Genomic DNA, 12,489 nt, shown 5'->3' with positions numbered 1-12,489 from the left:
CTGAACATTGTAGCGCTGGCAGACGAGGGACGAAGGTCCGGTTGGTCCGATTGGCTCATCACTCCTAAAAAAGATCAGCGCTTGAGCTACGACGCATAGAAGAGAGCAGCTACATCACATCATTTCGGTTTCGTACTCGTGATCAGCACTGGAAAGCCTGCGATTAAGGTGGCATGCCGTTCCGAATTCGTATTCATAATGGTGGAGCAAAACTTGATGAGCACGTTTGCATCAGCATCAGGTGTTTATAAGTTTTAAAAATATTGAAATTGGCCGGATGGTTTTACAGTGCCACTTAGTTTAATTTATAAAATACGCAAATCCGTCTGAAAGTTTTAGTTCGTTGCGTGAAATAGCCTGCAAGGGGCCATATAAGCGTATGTAGCTAAAAGAGAAAAAAAAAAGAACTGTCACTTTACTGAACGGCTATAAACTTCAAAGTACAAATTGTGATTCACTGCCGGTTAGAGATGGGCCGCTGACTCCAATATACATATTTATTTGCGAGCGAAGGCCCGCTGGAGGATAATTCCCTCGGCAAAACCGAGGGGTTGTTCAGAATACATTAGTCTGACATTACTTGTTGACTGTTAAAATCTTGTTTTCCGTTTAAGACATTTAGCAAGACATATACATTTTTATTTTTCACATACCATTTTATATTTCGCACGCTGCTAAGTACTGCTGCTTAGTATGCACCTCCAACATGGGAAAGGCGAGAATTCACTGACGGATGTTCTAGTCCCACTTCTCCCCTGTTTTCTGAGTGAATTCAAATGAGAATTGTTTTTTTTTTCTGACAAAAACGATGACCGAGAAGAGCAAAGTATGCTAATTTTCATGGGATAGTGTCTACAAACTCAACGCATACAGCTATACACCCGCTCCGGCTTTAAGTATTCAAGGTATCCTGCCCACTAGCGATAAGATTTCTTTTAATAATAGGAAATTTTACGCTCTAAGCGAGCATTTTTAAAACATTTTTAATTTATTTATTTTATTTATTTATTGGTACATACTGTCAATCCCATATGGGATTATAACAGGAAGGGCACAAGTTGAACAGTCTGATAAATAAGCACAATAAGGCAAGCAAGCATAACACAATGGTTCTTGTTCTTCACAGGAACACGGAGGACAACTACATACCGTTATTTCTGGGAAAAATTGATCCTACGTCTCTCTCTGGGTATATATGTTGTTTGTCCGGGTGTAAAAGACGCATTTATTGATGACAAAATTGCACTTGACATTTTCCGTCGTTCCAGTGAAACTCATGACGTCTACGTCGAGGACTCCGTGATATCCGTCGTGAAGTGAATGGAGATTTATGCTAGCCTCTGGAATCCGCGTTGCAAGAACTGCGTCGACGCACCGCAGTCCTGGTAACTCAGCTGGTGGTAGCGACTCCTGTATTTCATTTTTTTTTTAATTTTGTCCGCTATAAAAACTCCGTTTTCAGCGAAAATAGCTTCTTTTTGGTTACAATACAGTAAGTGACTGATAAAAGCCAACTTCAATTTCTACTCAGTGTCCCTTTCAAGGCGTCAGGGTCAATAAATTAGACTGCGCGGACAAGGAGCGCGTTTACCGAAGAATGAGACATACTGACAGTGTCATATCATGATTGTGGTCAAGAAGTACTTTGATTTGGGCTAGTTGGTTCATATCTTGAAAGTGGTTCGGACGGCGCGAAAACAACAAAGACAAAGGAGACACGAAAACAAATTGATGACAATTTGTTTTGTTGTGTGATAGGCTTGCGAGATATGGCTGGGGTGATGCATAAAATGTAGGGATCTGGTGCAATAAACTACAGTTGCAAGTTGGCGCCCGTCCTGTTGTGTTCGTGTCTCCTTTGTCTTTGTTGTTTTCGCGCCGTCCGAACCACTTTCAACATGATTGTGGGATCGTGCGGTGGTCCAGGGACCCAAGGGGGGTCTAACACACTTGCCATAATAAAGTTTCTCTCTCTCTCTCTCTCTCTCTCTCGAGTAAGACGCTTGTATTTCTTAAGTATCCTGATGCTTGAACATCTCGTCAAAGAAGTGAACAATTCTTGTTCAACAACTCATCTTTTGGGCTTGGCCGCAAATTCGGTAAACACCTGGAAACGAAACAGCTTTACTTTGTCAGCAATGAGCATGGAATGCCAGCTGGAACACGCGAACGAGTTCCGCCTAGTGAGGCATGGCGTTGCGTTCTCTTTTTTGTCTTTTCGAGGGTGTTTTTCTGGAAGCGGATACGGTCTTTGTGGCACCACGCCTGAAACATTTCGGTGAGTAAAGCGCCAAACATCACAAGAAAAAAAAACACCGCATTATTAAGAGGTTCAGGCTGAACGTAGTGGGTTCCCTCCTGTATGCGAGTTGGTATTGGAGGTAGAGATGGTACGGGCATTTGAGTTTTAAAAATGCGCGCACTAAACAAGTCGAAATTAGGGGGACTCGTAAGCTCCGCCTTAAGGGTATGATGCAATAGCGTTAAAGGTTATTTGCTACTTTGTGAATAGACCTCTTTTAATTGTACGTACTAATTAGCATACATCAGTAGACATACTAGACCACGTGATACAGCACAAGACACACAAGTGCTTCCTTTAAAGAGGTCGAACGAACGCGACCTAATGAAAGAAAAAAAAAAGTGCCTCAATGACCTAGGGGCAACGTGTTTGGTTCGCAACTCAAAGATGGTGCGTTCTATTCCGAACTATAATTACCCTTATTTTCTTTTCAACAAAATTAATTTGTTTTACAATTAATTTGTTCTTAAAATTAATTTGTGTTACATGTCATAATGAGAATTTCAGCCATTCTGCGACCTTATAGCCACTGTCTAAATGGAGTTTTAATCATTCCACAGCTCAATATGTGACGTCACAATCCTCTCTACCAATCCTGAAATAGTGCGACAACGTGCGCGGCTTTTCCTCCGAACGTCCGCGGTAACGCTGTCACGTTAAGATCTCATTCACTATATGCTCCGCAATCTTGAATCCACCGGTATCATAAAATGAATAGCCTGCAGAGCCAATTTTGAGCGCGTCATGGCTGTGAAAACGCTGGGACACCGTGGCCGCACAGCTGGCCGCCTATAAATGCCGCACTGTCGTGACCGGTGTAGAGCAGCTCTTCAGCCACTGTATGATCTCAATACCCTTTTCTGTAGCGCAGACGCACAGGCCCCGAGTGGGTAGCTTGTAGCTTGTCGCAGCACTGCTATCGTTCTGACGCGCGGCGGCTTCGCGGCGACATCTACGCTTCAACATATTCGTTGTGTTGTTTGTTGCTGCCAATGGCCTCCACATAGTTAATCGCAGTTGTCAAGAGGTATCGCTTGCCATTTTGGAGACTTCCTATCATGTCTGCTCGGAAAGCGTCATTTTTTTTTTTCTAATGCTGAGCGGCGGTTTTGCTTTTTTGCAGCAGAAAACAAGTGTGCGATCTTTCCCTTCCCTCCCCCCTTCCACTGTCCGCCACATTCCGCTGAGGTGCACGATAACGTGTACCATTTTTGCAAACAAAGTATGATGCTGCGGTTGCTAGAGCTGCTGAGCGTATAAGACAAACGAGCAGCCGCGTGTACACTGTTCCCGATGATAATCTGTTGTTCTAACGCGGCAGCTTTAGTGCGGACATCAGGGTTAGGCAACTCTGATTAGTTTCGGTTCCAACTACTTCAGCGCACCCGGCGACTGGAGGTGTACTCAGGCTTAAAAGTGATTGACTCCTTCCGACGCACGTATCGCGTTAAGGCCGCAGCCGAATTGTCGTACTGACCGCGATATGAAGTTGCTGTTTTTTCGGCGGCGGCTGTTCGAATCCCGCTCGAGGATGAAGTTTTTTTCTGCTGGATGCCGTTGTCATGAGGACATTACGACGCTCTAGTTCGCTTCCCTCCGGCCGCTATGGGAGGAATTGGCGCTGACGTCTCTATTTGCTGGACAATGGTGTATACGGATGTTTCCTACCCCTGGCGGACGTCGGGAGAAAAAGTCGTGCGCATTGTCCCACTAATTCAGGGTTGGTCGAGAGGTTTGTGATGTCACACGTTGAGCTATGGGATGAAAACGATTAAAACTCGAGTCAAATTGTGCCTATGGGATCATATCATGACCCCAATGTCATTGCGGCATGTAAGAATGTAATGTAAATCAATTACGCTGTAAAGAAAATTGCGATGATTAGCTGGGAATCGAACCCATGCCCTCAGATTGCGAGTCAGAAAAGGTACCTCTTGGCCATTGGGGCACTTTTTTTTTCTTTATTGCATGGAAGTACACCCACCCTGACAGGCTTCAAGTCCGACTTAACCAGGTCGCGTCCCACAACCCGTCATGCACAACCACACAAGCATCCTGCTCTCACTTTGCTCGCACATAAAAATTGTAGGCGAGACACGCATGCATCGCGTAAAGGGAGGTCCATCCTGCCCAGCATGTAGCCCCCGCATCATAGCAAACTGCTCTCTGAACAGAGACCTCGATGAACGTGGCGGCAATGTGGGTTGATCTGTCATGCGGCTCTTCCAGAGGCTAAACAGTCCTATGAGCACTAAAAGATGACATGGAACCTTAGAACCTTCCATTGTGGGCAAAAATGTAATCGTATAGGGCGTAAAGTCAATGCCGTTTTTGACAGTCCATTCAAGAATGCCCCCAAAAAACACGGCATCACGACAAAACACAAAGCAATGATCAATAGTTTCTGGCTGCTGGCACAAGCGACAGTTCACAGACCACGAAGCCACATTTAGACAGGTAAAGTTGACGTGCGAAGTTTAAAAAAGAAAGTCTTTGCGGTCGCTTGAACGCACATCCGTTGCACCCGCTTTAATACACTGTTGCCTGGAAAGCAGAGGTAAGGCTGCCAATACATCGATACAGGAAACAACGCCTCAATCAGAATTTTTGTCATCTGTCTTCTGGGTAGACTGTACAGAAATTCTAAGGAAAACCATACAGTGAGGAAATGGAATGTATCGGCGACTTCTTTAAGAAAACCCCAGAAAGGCCCCTCACTCCTACGACCAGTGGGCGCAAACAGAGTAGGCAGACAGAATGGTTAGTTAAACACAGCCAGGAGGAAGGGATGGTTTGTTGTTTTAAAGAAGAAAAAGAAGGCCATTGGGTTACATTGGTATCGCACGGTCTAGTGTGGCTACTGATGTGTTTGTAACAATGATAATCGATCGGTGTATAAAGGACGTTATGACCCCGGTTCTGCTGTTCTCGCTGAAGTTTGTGAACACAACCTTGTTGACATCGCCCGACTAAAAATCGTATACATTTCACGCATTTCCAATCCTCTTCGAATGCTCGACTTGACAGGATTTACTTTTCTGCTGGCACATTACCTACTGTACATAACTACTGAGTGAGGAAAGCATTTTTCAGTGACCGCTGCATGGCGTCTGCTCAGATAGGGAGGTACAGTACACTCAGAGTCTACTCCAACCGCGATGGGCGCTATGAAAGCTAAATAATTCTCTCCTTTCAGATGAAAATTTTCAGCGCGCTGCAACTGCTTGCTTTAAAGATATGTGGGCACATGCCTGGGCACGTGCGAGTCTTTCAAAGGTGGGATATATTTAATCAAGGTGTTAAGGAATTTAACTATTGAAGCATCATCACGGATCTCATTCCTGAGGTTTTTTCACCTTCGTGAATTGGGGCGGACCCTAAATGAACTGCATGAGCTGGAAAAATTGGCCCCGGGATCCTATTTTGATGACATCTACATTAATAAAGCACAGTTACAACAGTTTAGCGCAGAAAAATATCCGGTAGCTTTAATTAGGTCGCGGACGCGGAGGTGCGTTATTGAACAACCATCTCGCCACGCTTTCAAAGATAAAAGGCGGGCTGCTCTTTGTAAAGAGGTTTTAGAAATTCGATACAGAAGCAGTACATATACTGACACGCCAGGTATTCTTGGAGCCTTTTTTTTTTACTGTTATATGCGTTTATTTGGGGCAGTAGTAAACAGATTAGCGGATCAGATTTTAGTCTCTTCAAAGAAGAGTTTCCTCGGCATGAGGATGTGCAGCGTGCAGTCATTTAGGGGCGTATTAGCTACTTTAGTTGAAGTCAAACTGGCCCTTTCTCCTCTGCAAGGTCAGAGGTCTCCTGGCCCAGATGGTCTAGCTAAGTAGTGAGTTCTGTAAAAAGTTTATGCCTTGCCTAGCACCTTCATTGCTGGGAGTTTTCAGTGCTGCTTATGACGGGGGCTTTTTACCTCCCACGTTCTATACTGGCCACACCATACTGATTCCGAAAAGCATAAATGGAGATCGGTTGAAAATTGCTGCCGGATATCGTCTGATATCCCTGAAGAGAAAAGTATACAACAGCTGTATCCTACCGGTACTCACCTATGGGGCAGAAACGTGGAGGCTAACAAAGAGAGTTCAGCTTAAGTTAAGGACAACGCAGCGGGCTATGGAAAGGAAAATGATAGGTGTAAAGTTAAGAGATCGGAAGCGGGCGGAGTGGATGAGGAAACAAACGCGGGTTAATGACATCTTAGTTGAAATCAAGAGGAAGACACGGGCTTGGGCAGGGCATGTAATGCGAAGGCAAGATAACCGCTGGTCCTTAAGGGTAACGGAGTGGATTCCAAGAGAAAGCAAACGTAGCAGGGGACGGCAGAAAGTTAGGTGGGCGGATGAGATTAAGGAGTTTGCGGGGATACAGTGGCGGCAACTGACAAAGGACAGGGTTAATTGGAGAGACATGGGAGAGGCCTTTGCCCTGCAGTGGGTGTAGTCAGGCTGACGATTATGATGATGATCGTCTGATATCCTTATGCAGCGTGGATTACAAGCTATTTGCGAAGGTTCTTCCTTCTCGACTGCAACTAGTGGCATTAGATTTATTAGGGCCGCACCGAGAGTGTGGAATCAAATGTCGTAGTATCCAAAACCATATCCATATCAGACGTTGGTTGGAGACAGTGTCAGATGAGGTTAGACAAGTGGCTCGTAATCAGATTGATATGGCAAAGGATTTTGATAACGTGCGTCGTTTTTTTTTCAGTTTTAGAGAGTAAAACATCGGTTAAAGGCATAGAATTATGTTATAAAGCGTCCACTACAAGAGTGATCGTTAGTCAAAAGCTCACCGAACGTATTCCACTTAAATCATCGGTTTGACTGGGCTGCCCGCTATCGCCTTTGTTATTCGCTTTATATCTTGAGCCGCTATGTCTTAGTATCATCAAAAATATAGCAATTCTAGGCTTCTCGCTATCGCAGTGCAAAATCAAAATTTTGGCTTATGCTGATGACGTTGCCGTTTTCTGTCCTCATAAAAAGAGTGTACTCGAGGTTCTACATGTAACCGAGCAGTTTTGTGAGAGTTCGGGTGTGGCTTTTGACCTCGATAAATATATAGTTTTGGCTAAGACACTCGAGTACAAATGGGCCTCACCGAGATTTTCAAATCTCGTCTGTTAGGTGACAAACCCAGGCTTGGATGGGTAGGGAGCTGTCTGTGTTTGCACGAGCACAAGATTGCAATATCTTCTTGGTTTCGAAGCTGATCTACGCAATGCAAGTGTGGCATTCCGCGAGGAAAAAGTACAGGCGATGCTCATAATTTTGGCGGCTTTTGTGTGGTGCTCTCACTGGGAGCCTATGTGTCGAGACAATTTTTTCCCTCTGAAGTTTGGCGAAGCTAATCCTCAGCACTTTCTTGTCCATCAGCTTGTTTCAAGCTTTTTATCTTTAAAACGGCAAACCATCCGTTCCTCGTAGCTTTGCTTAACAGACATTAAGTGCCCATTTGCGTATTATGTCTGCGCCCGCCAGTCATAGACGTTAGGGGCAATTGTGGGATTTCAGTGCGACAGCACTCATACGCTCAACAGCAACCGACCAATAATCTTGTCATCTTTGGATCTTGTGCCTTTGCCCAGCAACATCGACCTCCATGCTGTCGCCTGGCAACAGCGACTCCACGTCAAAAAAGAAATCAAATCACTATCCACGATTGGGAGTCGAACCCGCGGCGGCGGGAACAGATCACCTTCGCCGGCCGCTGAGCGATAGTACTAGGCTATTTTTTTCTTTATTGGAGGGTACTAGACTATCGCCGCATTTTTTTCTTTATTGCCTGTTGCGGCAAGTACAGAAACACCCCAACCACGGCGGTTAGTTTGAGGTCAAAATCGCCGCAGCTGTTCAACACGCCTCGTGTTGAACTGCAACCCACTCTTTCGCTGTGCATTGCACACCGTCGTCTTCGTCCACTAATACTGCCCGTTCTTTCGCACTATGGTCGGCTTAACCAAATTAAAACCCTGACACTTTTGGTGTGTCTCCTATGGGATAATACTCTTAAGGAAGTTGCCGACACATTCCATTTCCTCACTGTACGTTTTTCCTTAGAGTGCCTATATAGACTCCCCAGAAAACAGATGACAAAAGTTCTTATTGCGACGTTATTTCCTGCACCGATTCATTGGAAGCTTTTCCTCGCATTTCTAGACAAGAGCGTATTAAAGCGGGTGCAAAGGACGTGTGTTCAATCGGCAGCAAAGGCCTTGTTTTTTTAAACTTTACACGTCGAACTTACGTGCCAAACGTGGCTTCGTGCAAACAGGACGTTTGTGCCATGGTCAGTGAACTGTCGCCTATGTCAGCAGCCAAAGACTGAGTCATTGCTTTGTGTTTGTCGCGATGCCATGTTTTTTTGGGACATTTTTCGACGGACTCTGAAAAATTTCATTGAGATCACGGCCTATACTATACATTTTTGCCTACATTTGACGGTTCTAAGGTTCCATGTGTTCTTTTCGCGCTGATGGGCCTGTGTAAGAACCGCATTATAGATCTCCATGCAGAGGCGCCACGTTCATCGAAGTCTTCATTCAGAGAGCAGTGAGCTTTGGTATGGGGGGGCATATGCTTGGCAAGATCGACCTCCTGTCTGGATGACTTTACTCGATGCATGTGTGTGTCTCCCAGGAGGAGGATGCTGGTGCGACTATGTATGGCGGGTTCGCGGGATGCGGCCCAGTTTAGTAAGGCTGTTGTTCTACTTCCATGCAACAAAGAAAAAAAGTGTCTCAGTGGTCTAAGAGTAACGTGTCTGACTCGCAATCTGAGGGCATGGGTCCGATTCTCAAATAGTTGCCCCAATCTTCTTTTCAGCGAGATTAATGTACTTTACATCCTGATATGTCATAATGATATTTCAGTCATTATACACCTCGTGGTCACAATTTAACTCGAGTCTTAATCATTTTCATTCCGCAGCTAAACGTGTGACGTCATAATACCCTAGACCAATCCTGAATTACTGTGACAACGGGCACGGCTTTTCCTCCGAACATGCGTTATAACGCTGTCGCGTTGATAAGTGTTGTGCAAGATAACCTTATTCTTTCAACATGTATTCACTATGCATATACATCATTTTTTTTACACGACTGCAACGATGTGGCTGTACACGAAATTCATTTACTTTTTTCTCCTTCGAGAGCAGTTTAAGTTGCTGCTAGCTACCACTAGGACTAGCATCTCATCCTACTGCCGGCAATTGCTGCCCCCTACTGACACTTTTAATAATGAATTAACGTCGTCCATTTAGCATACTTCCAAGTTCCAACAGACCACTCTCATCAGTCGTATAAACGCTTAGAAAGGTCCCTTGCTGTCACCGTCATTATTTGTGGATCATTTAGGCATCGTGAAGACAAATAAAAAGAAGCCGGGAAATTACCTCCCTCCGAATTCTCTGGTTCCCTCGCGGGATAAAAAAAAATACCTTGCACGGAACCATGCGCCACCCCTGGCCTCTTAGATAAATTGGTTTTTGGTTTTTGAGGAAGGGAAATGGCGCAGTACCCGTCTCACATATCTCGGTAGACACCTGAACCGAGCCGTAAGGGAAGGGAGGAAGGTAGGAGTGAAAGAAGAAAGAGAGAAGGAGGTGCCGTAGTGGTGGTCTCCGGAATAATAGAGAACCGATCTGGACGCGCCTCTCCGCGTTGTAGTCTGTATGGCCCATGAAACAGGTAGTATGTGAGTCCTTTAGGAGAGGACTCCCCGCTCCACGTAAGTGCCGCGGGTGGACCATGAAACAGAAAGTAGATTGAGGTTGAAAGTAACCTCGCCCGCTCCACTAAAGTACAGCGGGTAAAAGAAGTGCCATCAGCACTCGGTGTTCCCAGGTGGTCTCCCTCCCAAGTACTGACCGAGCCCAATCCTGCTTAGCTTCGGTGATCGGACAAGAACCGGCGTATTCAGCATGGTATGGCCGATGGCGGCCCATGAAACAATGCAAATAACCGTCACCGCGGTCTAAAACATAAGCATCGACGCTCGAGTCCGAGCAGAACCCGCGTAATTGCTCCGCCTGATACGCTGTGGTACAGTAATAAGTAGCAATGTTCCGTTAAAGTGAATTCCTCCATCCTCCTTGAAGAGATTTAGTCGGGTACTAGTTTTCTAGCACTATGTCTACAAATTTTCTGCGCGAATATGATGGGAGAAAAATTCTGCAACCTTTTTTGCCTTTATAGACAAAAATTGATTTCAGTTTGTTGGCTGGTTTAATGTGGATAAAGTAAATGGGGCGAAGGAGCCGTAATTTTAACGCGCTATAGCTCACGCGAAACGGGATAGCATGAAAGTGCACGCTTCGTTCACTAAAAACGCGGAAGCGCGTAGTTTAAGTCAAACAGATTGCGCATAACAACAACAAAAAGAAATCAACAGCGAGAACGCTGTCGCTTAGCAGGCACGACAGCAGTAAAATCGCCACTTTCTGCCCGACAATGAGCAGCAAGCCGCCGCAGCGGCGCCATGTCGTCACAGCCGTGGATATACGCGTAGCGCGCCGCAGAAGCACTACGGCGCACTCGTGACGTATGAATTCATTTTTTCTCTATCGCCACGGGCGAGACCCCGTGGCTGCCTGTTCTGAAGTTTCCTCGAGGATACTGGGCCTCGTTGTAAGGAATGTGACAGCACGGGCTTTATTCGCTGCACCGATAGCGTTCAGCTTCAGCTGCGCCTCGGTCGCGTCGATTAACGCACGTGGCGACCGACTTTCCCCTGCAGAGCGAAATGCGCTGAGAAAGAGAGAGGGGAGTGAATAACAAAAAAAAAAAGAAATAAGGGAGAATGCGCGACACTCGCAGGTGCTACAGGACCTCGACGTTTGCTGTGGTATTGTCGCTGTGCAACGTGCGCGTGGGCCGTGCCAATTGAAAACGAAAGACAAAATTCCAGCGATGCGAAACTGCGTCACACGAGAGCAAGAGGAACGAAAGGTGGCGCGCGCGGACCACCTGCCGGACACGGCAATGACTCGTGTTCCTCGCTAGATGGCTTGCTTTTGAGCATGGTTACGCGGCTACGCGTAGTTAAGGTCGGTTCGCGATTGTAAGATTGTGATTGTAAAGTCGAGGATACTTGCGAACAGTATATAGTTAACACGACCCCTGCTCTTTTTGCGCCATATATGTGCTGAATTTTTCCTGAAGCATTTGGGCGGGCACAAGGCAGCGATTCCACTCCTTTCCCATCATACACCGCGCCGACTGCCGGGTCTCGGCGATAAAGGAGGCGTGGCGGCGATTTAGACATTGATGAAAGGGGGAGAACATGGGAGTGGAAATGAGAGGTATTAATATCGTTGCATAAATTCAGTCCAAAGTGTCTCTTCTGAGAACCGGTATTGCGTAAGACTGGAAAGTTATATGTGCCGTCGGGCGATCACAGCGTGGCGTCGGGGTGGAGTGTATGCAAGCGCTACCTGAAGTGTAGCGCTACCTGCGCTACCTGAAGTGTATGCAAGCGCTGTTGCTACACTTCATCCAGTGGACAAAAATAACGCATGGTATCGATACTGAAACTAACGATTCCGAGGAAAAAAATGAAACTAAAACGCTGCGAACGTTGCGAAAACATCTGAAGACCTAGTTAGCTGTATCAGTGCGTTATCGAGGGCCACTGAAGGCGAAAAACAAAACAATGAAAATACTTTCATGCTTCCGCCGTTGCGACGTTATCGAATGCTAGCTGCGCTTTCCGGAGGCTGCAACACCTGGCACCGAAGCTTGACCTCGCTGTCGAGTTGCCGTGCGCTTCAAGCGCGCTAGATGAATACTCGGCATTTGGGCTGGATACATGAACCATGTTCTTCGGTGTAGTCAGTTGAGATGTGCGTGCTGTGTTCCTGGCAGGTTATACTCCAGGCGCCAGTGATTATGAAATGCTTCCCCTAGTGTGGGGAAGCGCTTCTCTGACTAACGTGAACAAACTATTAGTGTTGCAGAAAAATGCTTCAAGAACAGCAGCAAATATTTCATATTTGTCGTTCTCAGCAGAGCTATTTTCTTGATACCACGTTATAAATGTTCTTGTGTTGCATGAATACAGATCAATAATACCAGTTTATATAACTCAAATTCTTCGCAACGATAGTTTTCTGACTCGCATTTAGTGGTTATGGCGCTCGACTGCTGGGCCCATGACGCG

General features: G+C 45.9%; 1 protein-coding gene and 1 pseudogene across 3 annotated transcripts in view; one reads left to right on the top strand and one right to left on the bottom strand.

Moving 5' to 3' along the window:
* The window catches only part of LOC149352402 (uncharacterized), a 561,538-nt gene that overhangs the window by 86,314 nt on the left and 462,735 nt on the right, over positions 1-12,489 (top strand). The window lies entirely within an intron of this gene.
* On the bottom strand, positions 10,151-10,269 carry LOC149352407 (5S ribosomal RNA; annotated as a pseudogene).

This window comes from Amblyomma mixtum, chromosome 3 (assembly GCF_055824585.1).
Source record: "Amblyomma mixtum isolate Tamu chromosome 3, ASM5582458v1, whole genome shotgun sequence".
Taxonomy (NCBI): Eukaryota; Metazoa; Arthropoda; class Arachnida; order Ixodida; family Ixodidae; genus Amblyomma; species Amblyomma mixtum.
This window is presented reverse-complemented; position numbering and strand designations above follow the sequence as displayed.